At 42.7% G+C, this 14,841-nt stretch overlaps 1 protein-coding gene and 1 pseudogene across 1 annotated transcript in view; both read right to left on the reverse strand.

The window, feature by feature from the left end:
- The window catches only part of LZTFL1 (leucine zipper transcription factor like 1), a 94,998-nt gene that overhangs the window by 46,104 nt on the left and 34,053 nt on the right, over positions 1-14,841 (reverse strand). The gene's annotated exons all lie outside the window — the stretch shown is intronic.
- On the reverse strand, positions 14,043-14,445 carry LOC104671338 (annotated as a pseudogene).

The raw sequence follows: 14,841 nt of genomic DNA on the forward strand, positions 1-14,841 counted from the left end.
GAGAGTGGTTACGTCAACAAAAGTACTCGAGTTCCCATGACATCTGCTTTTGCATTTTCCTCCAACTCTCCACATCTTTTTGTCATACAACACTGCCTCATTAAACGATGGGTATAAACTAGAAAGTTGTCATGAAGATGTTTCTTGAAATGATTTCTGCAGACCAGCAACCTTCCAGGCGCCCCACTGCCTCTCCACTGCTCGCTCTCAGGCTCAACCTGGCAGGAGGGGCAGGGTAGCATGTTACAAGGGTGCTCACGGGGGCATGCAGAAAGCTATGTGGTTTGGGGTCAGGAAATCAGGTGCCTGGCTGTCAGGCTACACCCACAGACCCAGGCATCACCACCAAGTCAGGTGTCTCTTGGTTTTCGCTGCTCTAGAATTATGAGTTGACAATCAGATGGCAGAGAAGCCTGGAAACTAAGTTATCAGCTAATCAGAAAGGCTTGCTTGCATGTGGTTCAGACATCCTGAGGTGGTAGCACAGTGTGGCATAGGGTGGAAATTGCTGTCCCCAGGGTGAGTTATGGTGTCTCTGTGTGTGTGCACATGTGTGCGTGTGTGTTTGTGGTTGAACACAGAGAAACTATTTTTCTTCTTAACGATCAAATGAATAATGAGTGCTTTTGACAAATGGGATGATTTTATAATAACGTCTAAAGAGAAGTAATTGTATATTTGTACAAATACAAAGCCTACTTAACATTTAAGACAAGCGACAGATTTTCCAATGTTATTCAACAGATAGAAATACTTATAAGAATCCTAAAATATTGACTGTTAATTACACAATTAAGCAATTTATTCTTGAAAACACTCTCATAGTAAAGCATTCATTGATTACAGACAAACGAAACGTCTGCTTCACCACCTTCCACCACCCACTGACTTCTTCCAGGAGCTAAGCACCATGGCTTTTTGGATATTAATCCTTCCAAAGGCTCTCTCTGCACTTAAAAACACGTGTATGTTCCTAGACAAATGGATAATGTTTGAGTGCTTTGTTTCTATCAGAAATGCCATCATATTGAACATACCATCTATTATACAAATTGCTTTGTTTGTTCAGAAGCATGTCCTGGGGATCTTTTCATGTTAGTGCATGTACATCCACATTAATTCTTTTAAATGGCTGCATAGTATTCCATAGAATAAAAGTACCACCTTTTATGTAATCACTGTCTCCTTGGTGAACATGTAGGTAGTATTTCACCTTCACCCACATAAGCAAGGCAGCTTTGATCTTTGTTACAATGCCTCCTTAAAGAAATGCATTGAATTTCTCCAGAGGGGATGCCAGAATGGAGTTGCTTTGATACAAGGAATGCAAACTTTGTATCTTAGCAGATATTGCTATCATCTCTTTCCAGTGTGGCTGAACCCATTTTTGCACCCTCAGGAGTGGGTGAGAGGCCATGATTCCCAACACCAGTGCTTGATATTCAACTCATAATGATTTGTCTATTTGAAGAGTGAAAACATTGTTTTTATTTAACATGCATTTCCCTACTACTAGGTAGACAGAGCACCTTTTCATATGTTTTTCCCCTCATCTGGGAAGAAAACTTTTGCACATTTGAAAAATGTGGGTTATCTTTTTATTTTTGTTTTGCAGGACCAGAACTTCTTTTCTAAGAGAAATTGCAAAAAGCAAGTAGCTACATCCTAGACATTTTTCTTTATTTCAGAAAGTCATAGGAGTAATGGCTTGCATAGAAATAGAGAAAAAAAGGCTGTGGTGTGTGTGCGCAAGTTTTTTTTCCATAGAGTGACGCTAACACCCACACACCTTTAGCAAATGGAGTGAAGCCCCCAAAGATCGCAAAGGCAAAGATGAAAGACAAAGAAAAGAAAGGCAGTTCTACCAGGCGCTTTATAACAAGAAAAGCGACTTGCAACCAGCATCTGAAATCTGGATTCCATGTTCTGCAGAGGGCTTTGTTTGCTTCCCAGGGTCAACTATTTCCTGTGGAAATCCTTTCTACAGCAGGAGCTTGGGATTTGGCTGGTGTTTATCAGTTGCCCACGTAAGGAAGTGATGTCAGCCTGTGGCCCCCACCTGGGGTTATCTAAGGGGCTCATCGCTTACTGGTACTGACTGAGACTGAGGAGCAGCCAGGTGGCAGCAAGGAATGGCAGGCCTAGGCTCATCAAATCACCCTCAACCGCAGCAGAATTTATCACCACAGTGCATCTCTTGGGGGAAAGCTGAAGTCTGGGAGCTTGAGAGAATTAGGTATAAGAATGAGGGGTGCAGAGGGGCCAGAAAGGAAGGGGAAGGAGCTCCATCCTCTCTGGAGTTGGTTCTGATGCATGCGGAGGAGGCTATGGAGCAAATACAAGTATAAACCCCAAAGCTGGGCGGTGGTGTCGATCAGAGAACTCGGGGTGTGTGGCACACACGTTTAAGCTTCTGTTTAAACAGTGTTTTAAAAGATTGGCAAGGGAGAGGCCCAGACATTTTAGAAAACATCTGTGGGGTAGGTTGTGTTTCCACTCTTTGTGAATGTGGCTAGTAAGCTGAAACTCTCACTGAGGAGATGCTAATTTATGAGCCCAGTGAGATTTGCAACAAACCAGCCCAGGAATAGAACAGGGGCTGGGTTGGTGAGCATGAGGGCTTCCTGGAGGGCTTGTCGAAGTGCAGATTACTGCGCCCCATCCGTAGGGTTTCTCCTTCATAGGTCTGAGGAGCCTCACAGCTCTAACAAATTTCCAGGTAATACTGATGCTGCTGGTCTGGGGCACACACTTTGAGAACCACCGGGCTAGCGATGACTAGCTAGAGAAACTTTTAACTGGGGAGACAACAGATGCTGTGACCTTTTGTAGATAGTTTGTGGCTGTGGTCTCTTCTCAGGCTGATGGGGGAGGGGATTGCAGATACTCAGAGGAATTGAGAAATGTCTTTATGACAAAGTTTTCAGATGGCAGAAGAGGAGCAATGCTTGCCTGAAGTGCTTCTAAAGGCAAGTGAGGCTGAAGTAGGGCTGTGATGTCTTAGAAAGAGTATTCTAATCTAAACTGAGGGCCACAGCCAAGATAAGATTAAGTATTAGTGAGAAAAAGAGCATATTCTACCCAGGTGCTTATTTTTTAAATTATTAAGGAACTTAACTTGTAAAATCAAACTAATAAATACCACGACCACGGCTAAACAAAGATAAATAAGACTTAAGACAAACTTGTTCCTTGTTCTACGTTCCCCACTTCTAGTCCTATTCCCCAAACCAATTTTTCAAGCTTCTCAAACTTTACTGAGTACACAAACCCTGGGGATTTGTTAATGGCAGGTTTGATTCAGTGGGCCTCGGGCAGGGCCTGAAATTCTGCATTTCTAACGAGCTCCTAGGTGATGCTAGTGTTGGTCTATGGACCATGCATTTTACTGGGAGGTTTTAAATAATTCTTTTAGCTGTATGTTTTGGTAATCAATGTTAGATATTCTTCATTTATTTCCTGCAATAATTTAAGAATATTTCATTTCTACATCAGCCTTACTTGCCTTCCCATCTTTACATTACAGTTATATTTAGTATTTTTTATTAATATTGATAAACACTGTTATAGTATAGTGACTGTAACATTGTTCACTGCATAGTAAAGCAGTGAACTATTATAATTCATTTCTCATACAGCCTTTTGTTTTTCCTGGAGTTTCTAATTGTCTTTATTTTCTTCTTACAATGTCTTGCTCATAATAATCCTGTTTCCCCTCTCCCCTCGATAAAGCTCACCATAACAGCTCATCTATGAAGTCCTCTTTTCTCTAGAAGACCTCCATCTTTCCACAAATTCACACCAAACTAAACCAAACCAAGCCAAAACAAAACAAAACCTCTTCCTGCCTCTGAGCATTCCACAAGCTGTTCACTCCTCCTAGGATACCATCTCCTCCCTCCTATAATCTTCCCCCACAGGCTTATGTGCCACCTGTTGAAGTGTTACTCATTGCTCTAATCTGATATAACCTTTGTAATCAGTTTGCTTCCCTACCACCATCAGTAGTGATGGCTCCCTCTGTTTCCCTTTATCTCGTTTATTCCTCCATCACATGTGCATATGCATGCATACATGTACATATATATATATGGGGGCCTCATCCACTCACTAATTCTACAAGTACTTAAGAGTTTACTACATGTCAAAGATGTTTCTGCCTGTCTCACCATCTCCACTTCCTTTCTTGCTATTAGTCTCTTCCATCTTCATTCTTCATTAATATTCCCTTTGCTTTGCTTCCTATGCATCCCCCTCTTTCCTACATCTCTATTTTGGGAGACACATTTCTCTAAGGGTCCACAACTATTTCATGAAAATGATAGCCACTGAAAAAATCTGCATGCTTTCAGTTGTCATTTGGGGTTGTGGGGAGGTGAAGGGATGAGCATTTTGATGTTATACTATGTTGCTCTCCTGTGTACCTGCTGCTAAGTCCTTTATTTAATATATGATCATGCAACAGGTCTGTGTGAAGGATGTGGACATTTTGCTATGGGGAGTGTATCTTTTAGAATAACTTCTTCTTAGGGGATGCTCTTTCCTATGGCTTTGAATGGCTCTCCCTTCTCATACTTCAGCTCTGAGAATAAATGTCACCTCATCAGAGAGGCCTTCTCCCTTCTGAAGTAGCTCTATTCCTTCCTTTTCCCACCACTCAGCCATCCTCTATCACATCACCCTGTTAGGTACATTAATTTCATTGATGTCTCCAACTAATAGTCTCCCTGTATCCATACCCTTTGAAATTGACTTTGTAGTTCTTCCCTTTGAGAGGTGGTGTCTATCTCCCCACACCTTGAATCTGGGCTGACTTTGTGACTTGCTTTGACCAATAGTATGCAACAAAGTGATGGTGTGGCAGTTCTGAGCCCAGAACTTCAGAGTCATTGTGTATTTCTCTCTCTAGAACCTTATCATCATCACCATCTGTCCAAACCCAGACTAGCCATCTGGCGGATGGGAGGCATGTGGACCAGTGCTAACACCATCCTGTACAGCTAACCCCTAGTTAACTTTCTAGCTGGCTACAAACACCTGGGCTAGCAGGCCCAACTGAGGTCAGCTAAAGTTAGCTGAAGAACTTCTCAATTGAGCCCAGCTTAAAGTACAACTTGTAGAATCATGAGCCAAATAAATAATTGTTGTTTAAGCCACTACAATTTGGAGCAATTTGTTATGCAGCAATAGCTTACTGATACATCCTGTTTATTTCCTTTAGAGCCCTTATCACTGTCTAACATTAGCTTCTTTATTTGTTTATTTTTTTTCTCTCTCTCCCTTTGAAGTGAGCTCTATGAGCTCTATCAGGGTATGCCCTTTGTCTGTTTGGTTCATTACTGTATTCTTAGTATTTAGAATAGTGTCTGACTGTAGCAGGTGGAAAATCAGTTTTGAGTAAATGAATAAATGAATTAACATACCATTTGCAAATGCTTAGTGTGTTGCTGTGTATCAGGGGGAGTATCTAATAACTGAGGTAATGGAAGAAAAGCAGAATTTTGAATTACTTCTGGATTCAAATCCTGGCTCTAGCACTTACTAGCTATATGACCTTGGACAAATCCCTTGATCTCTCTGAGTTTCAATTTCATTGTCTATAAAGCATAAACACAAAAGTAATATCTGGCCAGGTGCAGTGGCACATACCTGTAATCCTAGCACCTTGGGAGGCCAGGACGGGAGGATGCTTAAGCCCAGGAGTTCAAGACCAGCCTAGGCAACATAGTGAGACTCTGTCTCTACAAAACATACAAAAAAAAAAAAGAAAGAAAGAAAGAAAGAAAGAAACAAAAGCAAAAACAATATTCATCTACATGGTGGTTGTGAAGATCAAACGTGAAAATTATTTTGTAAATTGTGAAATACTGTACCAATTTTGTTTGTTGTTTTAAGTTTGACACAGAGTAGAAGGCATTTTATTCTTTTACTTTTTGGTTCCCTGGGTGAAGAAATGCCCTAATGTAAACTTTTAAATTTGTGGAACAAAGTGTCTCTTTAGAGGATGTGACTTATATGAAAGGAAGGGGAGGAAAAAATTATGGCCTTTGAAATTAGTTGAATCCCAGCTACCACTACCGTGTGATCTTAGGACATTTGGTTAGCTACTCAAAGACTCAACTTGCTTTTTCTAAGAAGGATGCAAAGTCTCTTATAACTTATTATGGGATTTGAATAAGATAGAGTTTGTAAAACTCTTGGCACAAACTCGGTGCTCAGTCCGTTCACTTGCTTTCTCTTTCCTAGACGAGGGTGGGAATCACAGTCAAGTGAAGCCTGAGGTTCTTGATGCTCAGGGACATAGGCCAGCTCAAAGGCTTTGGGATGTTTAAGAAGGAGGGTTGTGAGAAGGAGGAACCCAGGGTAATTTAGTGAGACACACCTTTCATTTGGTTGGATTCGAATGATGTTCCTGCATTGGTCATTTACTGGATTTCTCTGTAGTGTTTAGAGATGAATTCTTTTAATAACAAAAGGATGAGCGTTGTTGCTTTGGCACTGTGTGAGTGCCAAACTCACAGACTACAGCAATCCTAGGGAATAGTTATTAGTGTCTCTGTTTTACAAAAGCGAAATCTGAGGCTGTGAGACACAGACCACCCTGCAAGCAAGTATAGAGCTGGATAGACCCCAGATGTAATCATAATACCCTGACACACTTCAGTAGAAAATACCTCCACTGAGCATCGCCATGTGCCAGGCACTGGCTTGACTCTTTCCTGTATTAGTTCTTTTTCCTCTCACAGCAATCCCTTGAAGGGAATAGTATCATTCTATTTTATAGATAAGGAAAGTGTCTTGCCCAGGGTCACCTAGTAAAGCACAGTCTTGACACCAAAGCCTGTGATCCTGGCTCAGTTCATCTGTGCCCATTCCTGGAGATGCAGAGTGGGGAAAATTTCAAGAAGTTTGGTAGATGGTAGAAACCTTAAAATGAAAAGAGAAATGAGCTAAATCTTTGAGGTGGAAAGGAAGGCTGGACCTGGCTGGGGTAGTTGCAGGACTGGGGAGTGGAAGGGTAACTATTCCCCCAGCCTTCCTCCGGGCTCTCTTCAAAGCCCCCTGGACACAAGACAGCAGGGATGGAAGCTGAGACAACAGCTGTCTCTTCCTTAGGTCATCTCAAATATAGGGCGAGAAAAGGCTTCCTCAATGCATATCAGAGGAAGAGAAAAGTAGGAGGGGATCCCAACTCCTGCAGCCCAAGATATAGTGAATAAAATACGTGAAACTATTGAAAAATAAACTCCAAGTTTAAAAGATACTGAATAGACCTCTTTCCAGTAGGTTTTCTCAGAACCTGTGAGTGCTGCTTTGCCTTTTTCACAAAGAACCTCCTTTTTTTTTTTTTTGAGACAGAGTTTCGCTCCTGTTGCCCAGGCTGGAGTGCAATGGCACAAGCTGGGCTCACTGCAACCTCAGCCTCCCGGGTTCAAGCAATTCTCCTGCCTCAGCCTCCTGAGTAGCTGGGACTACAGGTGCGCACCACCACGGTTGGCTAATTTTTGTATTTTTAGTAGAGACGGGATTTCACCATGTTGGTCAGACTGGTCTCGAACTCCTGACCTCAGGTGATCCGCCTGCCTCGGACCCCCAAAGTGCTGGGTTTACAGGCGTAAACCACTGTGCCCAGCCACAAAGCACCTCCTTTTGCTGGATACCTGCCCACAGAACTCTGTTTGGGAGGGCTGCTAGGCATTGTTTTCATTTTTCTTTGACAAATTTTTTCCAAATATGGTTAATACTGAAAATTGGGCTGTTATTTCTAAGATGAAACTCCATGAGTAATCTGAGTCCTGTGGTGGGGTCTTTTTTTAAAAGCATAATTTATTTTATTTATTAGTTTTTTTTTTTCTTTTTTTTTGAAACAGAGTCTAGCTTTGTCTCCCAGGCTGGAGCACAGTGGCTCGATCTTGGTGCACTGCAACCTCTGCCTCTTAGGTTCAACTGATTCTCCTGCCTCAGCCTCCTGAGAAGCTGGAATTGCAGGCACCTGCCACCATGCCTGGCTAATTTTTGTATTTTTAGTAGAGGCGGGGTTTCACTATGTTGGCCAGGCTGGTCTCAAACTCTTGGCCTCAAATGATCCACCCACTTCGGCCTCCCAGAGTGTTGGGATTACAGGCATGAGCCACCATGCCCAGATCATTTATTCGTTTTTAACTGACAAATAATAATTGCATTTATGGGGTACAATGTGATGTGTCTGCATTGTGAAAAGATTAAATGAAGCTAATTAATATATTCCTCACCTCACCTACTTATTTTTTTCGTGGTGAGAATGTTTAAAAATCTATTCTTTCAGTAATTTTGGAATATACAAAACATTATTATTAACTATGGCCAGCACCAGCCTGAGGCCTGAAGCTTTCCTGTGGGTTTCCATTGCAGGGGCCTGACCTTTTGATGTGATTGTTTGGATGTGGCCATTTAGAAACTGAGGCTATTTTCATGTAGCTATTTTGATGCTGTGGAAATTTTCTGACTTTTCAAAAACTAGCCACCGAACTTTCAGCTTTTGAAAAAATGATCAAGTGTTAATATACTATAGGGCCAGGGAGGGCAGGAGTTGGCGCCATGGACAAAGTGGGGCAGGGTAAGACTAGGGGATGGGGCCCGATTCAAATGTACATTTCTTATTTAAAAAATTAAACATGTAAAAGTTCTGATGTTTAGGGTCACAAAAGGCCCTCACGTGAAAAAAAAAAGCCCCTCTATGAAAGACACTGTTAAGAGAAGGAGAAGACAAGCCCCAGACTGGGAGAAAGTATTTGCAAAAGATACATCTGATAAAGGAATTTTATCCATAATATACAAAGAACTCTTAAAACTCAACAATAAGAAAACGAGTAACCCAACTAACAAACGGGCAAAAGACCTAAAGAGATACTTCACTGAAGAAGATATGCGGATGGGAAATAAGCACATGAAAATACGTTCGACATCACAGGTCATTAGGGAACTTCGAATTAAAGCCACACACCTATTAGAATAGCCCAGGCCCTGAACACATAGCACCAAATGCTGGCAATGATATGGAGCATCAGGAACTCTTATTGCTGGTGGGAATGCAAAATGGTACAGCCACTTTGGAAGACAGTTTGGCAGCTTCTTACAAAACTAAACATATTCTTACCATATGATCTAGCAATCGTGCTTCTCAGTATGTACCCAAATGAGCTGAAACTTATGGCCGCACAAAGATCTGCACACAGATGTTCCCGGCAGCTTTATTCATAACTGCCCAAACCTGGAAGGAACCACGATGTCCTTCAGCAGGTGAATGGATTAATAAACTGTGACACAGTATATTATTCAACACTAAAAATAAATGAGCTAGCAAGCCATGAAAAGACATGGAGGAACCTTAAGTCCATATCAGTAAGTGAGAGAAGCCAATCTGAAAAGGCTATATACTGTCTGATTCCAACTAATATGACATTCTGGAAAGGAAAAACTGGAAACAGTAAAAAGGTCAATGGTTGCCAGGAGTAAGGTGGAAGAGAGGGACGAATAGGTGGAGTACAGAGGATCCTTAGGGCAACGAAACTATTCTGTATGATATTTTAATGGTGGATACGTGTCATACATTTGCCCAAACCCACAAAGTGATCAATACAAAAAGTGAACCCAAACGCAAACTATTTGGGTGATAGTGATGTATGGGTGTAGATGAACTGATTCTAACAAATGTGCCACTCTGATGCAGGATGTTGATAGTGGGAAGGCTGCACATGTGCTGCGGGAGCGAGTATATAGGAACTCTCTGTACCTTCTGCTCTGTTTTGCTGTGAACCTAAAACTGCTCTAAAAAATAAAGCCTATTTAAAAACCCCAACATAATTAACTAGAATTAATGATAAAAATATGTATAAAAAAAACCCATCAGCACTTCTTACTGAATAATGACCATCACTGCAAACATTCCCTGGGTGACATTTAGTGTGTGTGTCCTTCCATCAGGGGTGGCAGGAGGGAGGGATATAAGCACCCTGAATCCACCATGATGCCTCCCTACAGGCAGAGGTCCAGAGAAGGGACAGTGACAGGCAGACCTGACGGTGGATCCTGTGGTGGCCTAGGCCAGCCTAGCCAAGGCAAGGCTCTCATCTAGACGTTTGGTTCTGGTGCCTGCAGAACCAAAGGTTTTGCTGTTTTTTTTTGTTGTTGTTGTTTCCCATGCAGCAGTCAGTGATCTGTTAAAAATGGAAATCGGGCTCATGCCTGTAATCCCAGCACTTTGGGAGGCCGAGGCGGGAGGATCATGAGGTCAGGAGATCAAGATCATCCTGGCTAACATGGTGAAACCCCGTCTCTACTAAAAATACAAAAAAAAAAAAAAAAAAAAAAAAAAAAATTAGCCACGTGTGATGGCAGGTACCTGTAGTCCCAGCTACTCAGGAGGCTGAGGCAGGAGAATGGCATGAACCCAGGAGGCAGAGCTTGCAGTGAGTGGACATCGTGCCACTGCACTCCAACCTGGGTGACAGAGCGAGACTCCATCTCAAAAAAAAAAAAAAAAAAAAGGAAATCGCTCTAGGTGCGGTGGCTCAGGCCTGTAGTCCCAGCACTTTGGGAGGCCGAGGTGGGTGGATCACAAGGTCAGGAGTTTGAGACCAGCCTGGCCCATATGCTGAAACCCCATCTCTACTAAAAACACAAAATTAGCTGGGTGTGGTGGTGGGTGCCTGTATTGCAGCTACTCAGCTACTCAGGAGGCTGAGGCAGGAGAATCACTTGAACCCAGGAGGCAGAGGTGGCAATGAGCCGAGATCATGCCACTGCATTCCAGTCTGGGCGACAGAACAAGACTCTATCTCAAAAAAAAAAAAAAAAAAAAAAAAAGGAGAAGAAAAAAAGGAAATCAGATCATGTTATCACCTATATAAGTCCCTTCAGTAGCTTTCCAGACACCTGGCATCAGGTGAAAACTACTGACCCAACCTCCAGCCTCAATGCCTGACATGCTCGTGCCCCTCCAACTGATCTGGCCGCCCCTTACTGCGCCCTGTCCTCCTGCATGTTGGTCTTTCTTGTCCTTGCATATGTCGAATTCTTCCTGCCAGCTGTTCCCTCTGCTGATAATGGCTGCTCCAATCTTCACATTGATGGGAACTTCTTGTCATTTAGCCCTTAAGTGTCACTTGTAGTGGGCCTTTCCCAGACCATCCAGTATGAGGGCCCCTCTCCCAGGCCTCTCCTTCCATCAGCTCTCTCTGTTCTGATTGTCTGCATGGCATTTGCCGCTATTTAATGTGCTCTGTCTTGCTGACTGCTACATCCGACCTCTGAGAACAGTGACAGCAAATGGTAGGAGCTTGACAAATACGTGTTGAATGAAGGATTCCAATGAGATCTTTCAATGAGACAATGCGTGTGAGGGCAGAAGGGATGATTTTTATCATTAATAGATGAGACAAATAAAAATGAAAAATCCTCTGACTGGTCTCATGACTCAAGTGCTGCAAGCGTAAAACCTCATGAGTTGAGGATGACACGTATTTCCCTTATAAACAGCTTGCATTCTGCAACAGCTTGGCAGCCACACCACTGAACTCTTGACCGCCCCTCTGAGCTACAGTGGAGAACATCTAAAGACCTCCTAGACACCTTCACTTCAACACCTCAGCCACATCGCATCCAGTGCTGCATGCGTCACTATCCGCCAAAACCAACATCTTCTCCCACGTGTTTGTTCAATTAAAGATACCCGAGTCTTCCCAGAGCCTCCGACTGGTTTTACTCTCTCCCTCCTGCAACATCTCACCATCTGGCAGCTCCTGCGGGGCCCTTGGCCATGTCTGTGCTGTCCTTCCCATTCCTGCTGCTGCTGCAGGGTGCGGGCCCCTCCTCCTCTCTCTCTCACTCTCTGAGAATTACCTCCTAGCTGGCACCCTGACCTTCAGGAGCTATTCATGGTAACAGGATTTAGCAAAAATGACTCCTTTCTCCTCATTCCTGTCCTTTAAGGGTTTTGATTGCTAACTGTGACACACGAAGAATGTAAAGTATCTACAAGTATTCCAGAAAACCAGTATAGCTAAAGCCTGCCCTGGCTTGAGTGCTACTGGGAAAGGAAGAACTCACCTTCAGCACCCTTCACTCCCATGCAGAGGGGAGTGAATCTGCCACAGGCCAGCTGCCCTGGCTTGCATCCTAATGTGAATTATCTAAGGCTAGAGCTGAGGTAGAAATATTAGCTGCTGAATAGTAGGTTCGTCTGGACCTGTACAATCCACCAGGGTGGCCATTGGCCATGTTGGCTGTTTATATTTCCATTTAAGCTAATTGCAATTACATAAAAATTTTAAAAAGATCAGTTTCTCAGTCACACTAACCACAGTGTCGTGTTCACTAGCTATATGTGGCCACACGTTGGACAGATAGCTATAGAATATTTCCATCATTGCAGAAGGTGCTATTAGATGGCTCTATTCTAGATCCCCAGGACTTATATCAGGTTTTTTGCATTAATTTAGTCAGAAGATGTTTAATATTCTCCTAGAATGTGCTGCTGGGCTTCAACCGTGGCCAGTATCCACATAGTCCCTTTCCTCATGGATTAGTGGAGAAAAAAGGGTCCTTGCAGATTTTATTCCTTGGAAATTTGAACCTAGGACTCTTATTACCTGCACTGATCACACTGTCACCACCAACTACTAACTGCCTCCAGACACTTTGGCTTTCTAAGTCAAGATAAGGCGTTAATCAATGAAAAGTAGAAAGATAGCATTGTCCTCTTCCAAAGACCCCAATATGCTTTTGAAATATGACTTTCCCAGCATGTACGGGAGGCTAAGGAAGGAGGAGAACAAGATTACAAAACCATAGTAGTTTTCAACTTGGGGAACCTAAAAAGTAGAGGACTGAAGTAAAATTAATTTTTTCTGTGCCAGAGACTGTGCTAGACACTTGGTATATTGGAATGAACAAGAGATAAACGACTTGATCATATATTGGAATGAGCAGACTCAGCACTCCTGTTGGCCCCTGCAACAAAGTCAGCTTGGGTCTTTTCTCTGTTACAGGTATCAGGGTTGTGCATTGCAGTTTCTAGTCCACAGTTATTCCTGAAATGCTCTTTAGTTGCCAGGTATAGCACTTGGTCCAGAACTCAAAGGGGATGCTTTTATTATTATTATTATTGTTGTTGTTATTGTTATTATTAAACATTTAAAAAATATTTCTTTTCATAGAATGCATTTTCCCATTACAGATTCCTATAGTGGGAAAATAACAATTTATTACTTATAGTTTTATATTTGTGGACAGATCGTTTTAGAACAAGTAAAACACATTTGAGAATGAAGTCTCAGTTTAGAATTTGTAATATTTTGATACTTCTACAAGGGGGACCTTGCCCTTAAATGGAACTTTGCTATACTCAGAAGCATTCCAGGCTTTTCTTCCTAGGATTTCGAAATTCATAATGTGAGATATTAGCATTTCCTAATTTTCAAGTTCCCTAGTATATGTGACCATCAGTAGCTGGTGTCTGCTGAATAGAAAGGGAAGTTTGTGAAAATTAAACACTGTCTCATTTTCTGCAAAGTTTTTGTTCATGAATTAACAGTATTTCTCTTTGTCCATTATTCCCAAGGCAAGTACAGAAGAAATTTGATCATGCAGTAATAATAATAAAGCTGGATTCTCTTTAAAAGATTGATAAATTCAAAGGCAAAAGCTCATATATCATGTTGAGTTATATGTGAGTCTTGTAAGAAGCTGGGAGGCAGCCCCATTAACTCACCAGAATACAGACCTCAGTCTCACAATTTCTTGGACATAATTCCTCTCAAACATTTTCCTCAAAGATTACATTCTGAAAATAGTCTCGTGATTAAGAGAAGAAGGCTGTCCACCAATGGATTTATCTGTTATTTCTTCCTTATTGTGAGTTGAATGGCATGACAAAGTGAAAGCAAAGAGGCATGCATTAATTCTTCAAAGTATAAGTCAAAAAGGTCAGCGCTTCCACAGTGTGGCAGCGTCTTTGCAGATGCCCACATCATGATGGTTGAAAGAGCAAAGCCCAGCAAAGGCTAAAGCTGAAAGTGCCAAAAGGCCTGCCTTGGCAGCTTGCTGCAATGCATCCGCATGAACACAACCAGGAACAACTTGTCCAAGGCCCCTAGACCATGAAGAGTGAGGGGTGTAGCCACGGATTAGGCCATCACAGAGCAGGGTTTCAGATAAGCAGCTGGAAGCATGCCCAGGAGCAAAACACTGACAATCCGCTCACTAGTCCAGTGGAAAGACGCAGCCTTGGAACCAGAAAGGTGACTCAGTGACAAATGAATGTGCTGCACTCCACGCCATTCTGGGGTAGGTTGAGTCCTGAAGAAATCCTGAGATCTGAGCAGGTCTGACCGCTGGGGCTCGCAGGAACAGAGCTCAGCCTCCTTGGGCACCACAGAGGGCACTCAGCCTCTAGAGAACCCCCATCTCTTCCCTCAAGGTGTACTTATACTGCCCTGTCTTCCAGAACTCAACTTTGGCAGGGTGAGAATGCAAGAGAGAAACAGCCCTTAGAGAAGGGGACCAGCAACCTTTTATAGTGTCACCCAGCTCTGAATTCTAGTTGCAAAGAAAGAAACATAGCAAAGAAAACAAGAGGATAGGGCTTTTTCTCCAAGGAATGAACCTAAACTAGATTGCAGCAAAGGGAGTCACATTTGCACAGGCCCCTTTGAGAAAACGGAAGTTCTCTCCATGACTTCCTTGCGTCTTCCCTTCTCCCCAGCCTCATGATCCTCTCTGCATCCCAGGAGAGGGCATGTGAGTGCTCTAGAGCAGCTGCTCTTCCAGACCTCGATGGAAGAGCCTACCTAAGCTTCCCCA

This window comes from Rhinopithecus roxellana, chromosome 1 (genome assembly GCF_007565055.1).
Source record: "Rhinopithecus roxellana isolate Shanxi Qingling chromosome 1, ASM756505v1, whole genome shotgun sequence".
Classification (NCBI taxonomy): Eukaryota; Metazoa; Chordata; class Mammalia; order Primates; family Cercopithecidae; genus Rhinopithecus; species Rhinopithecus roxellana.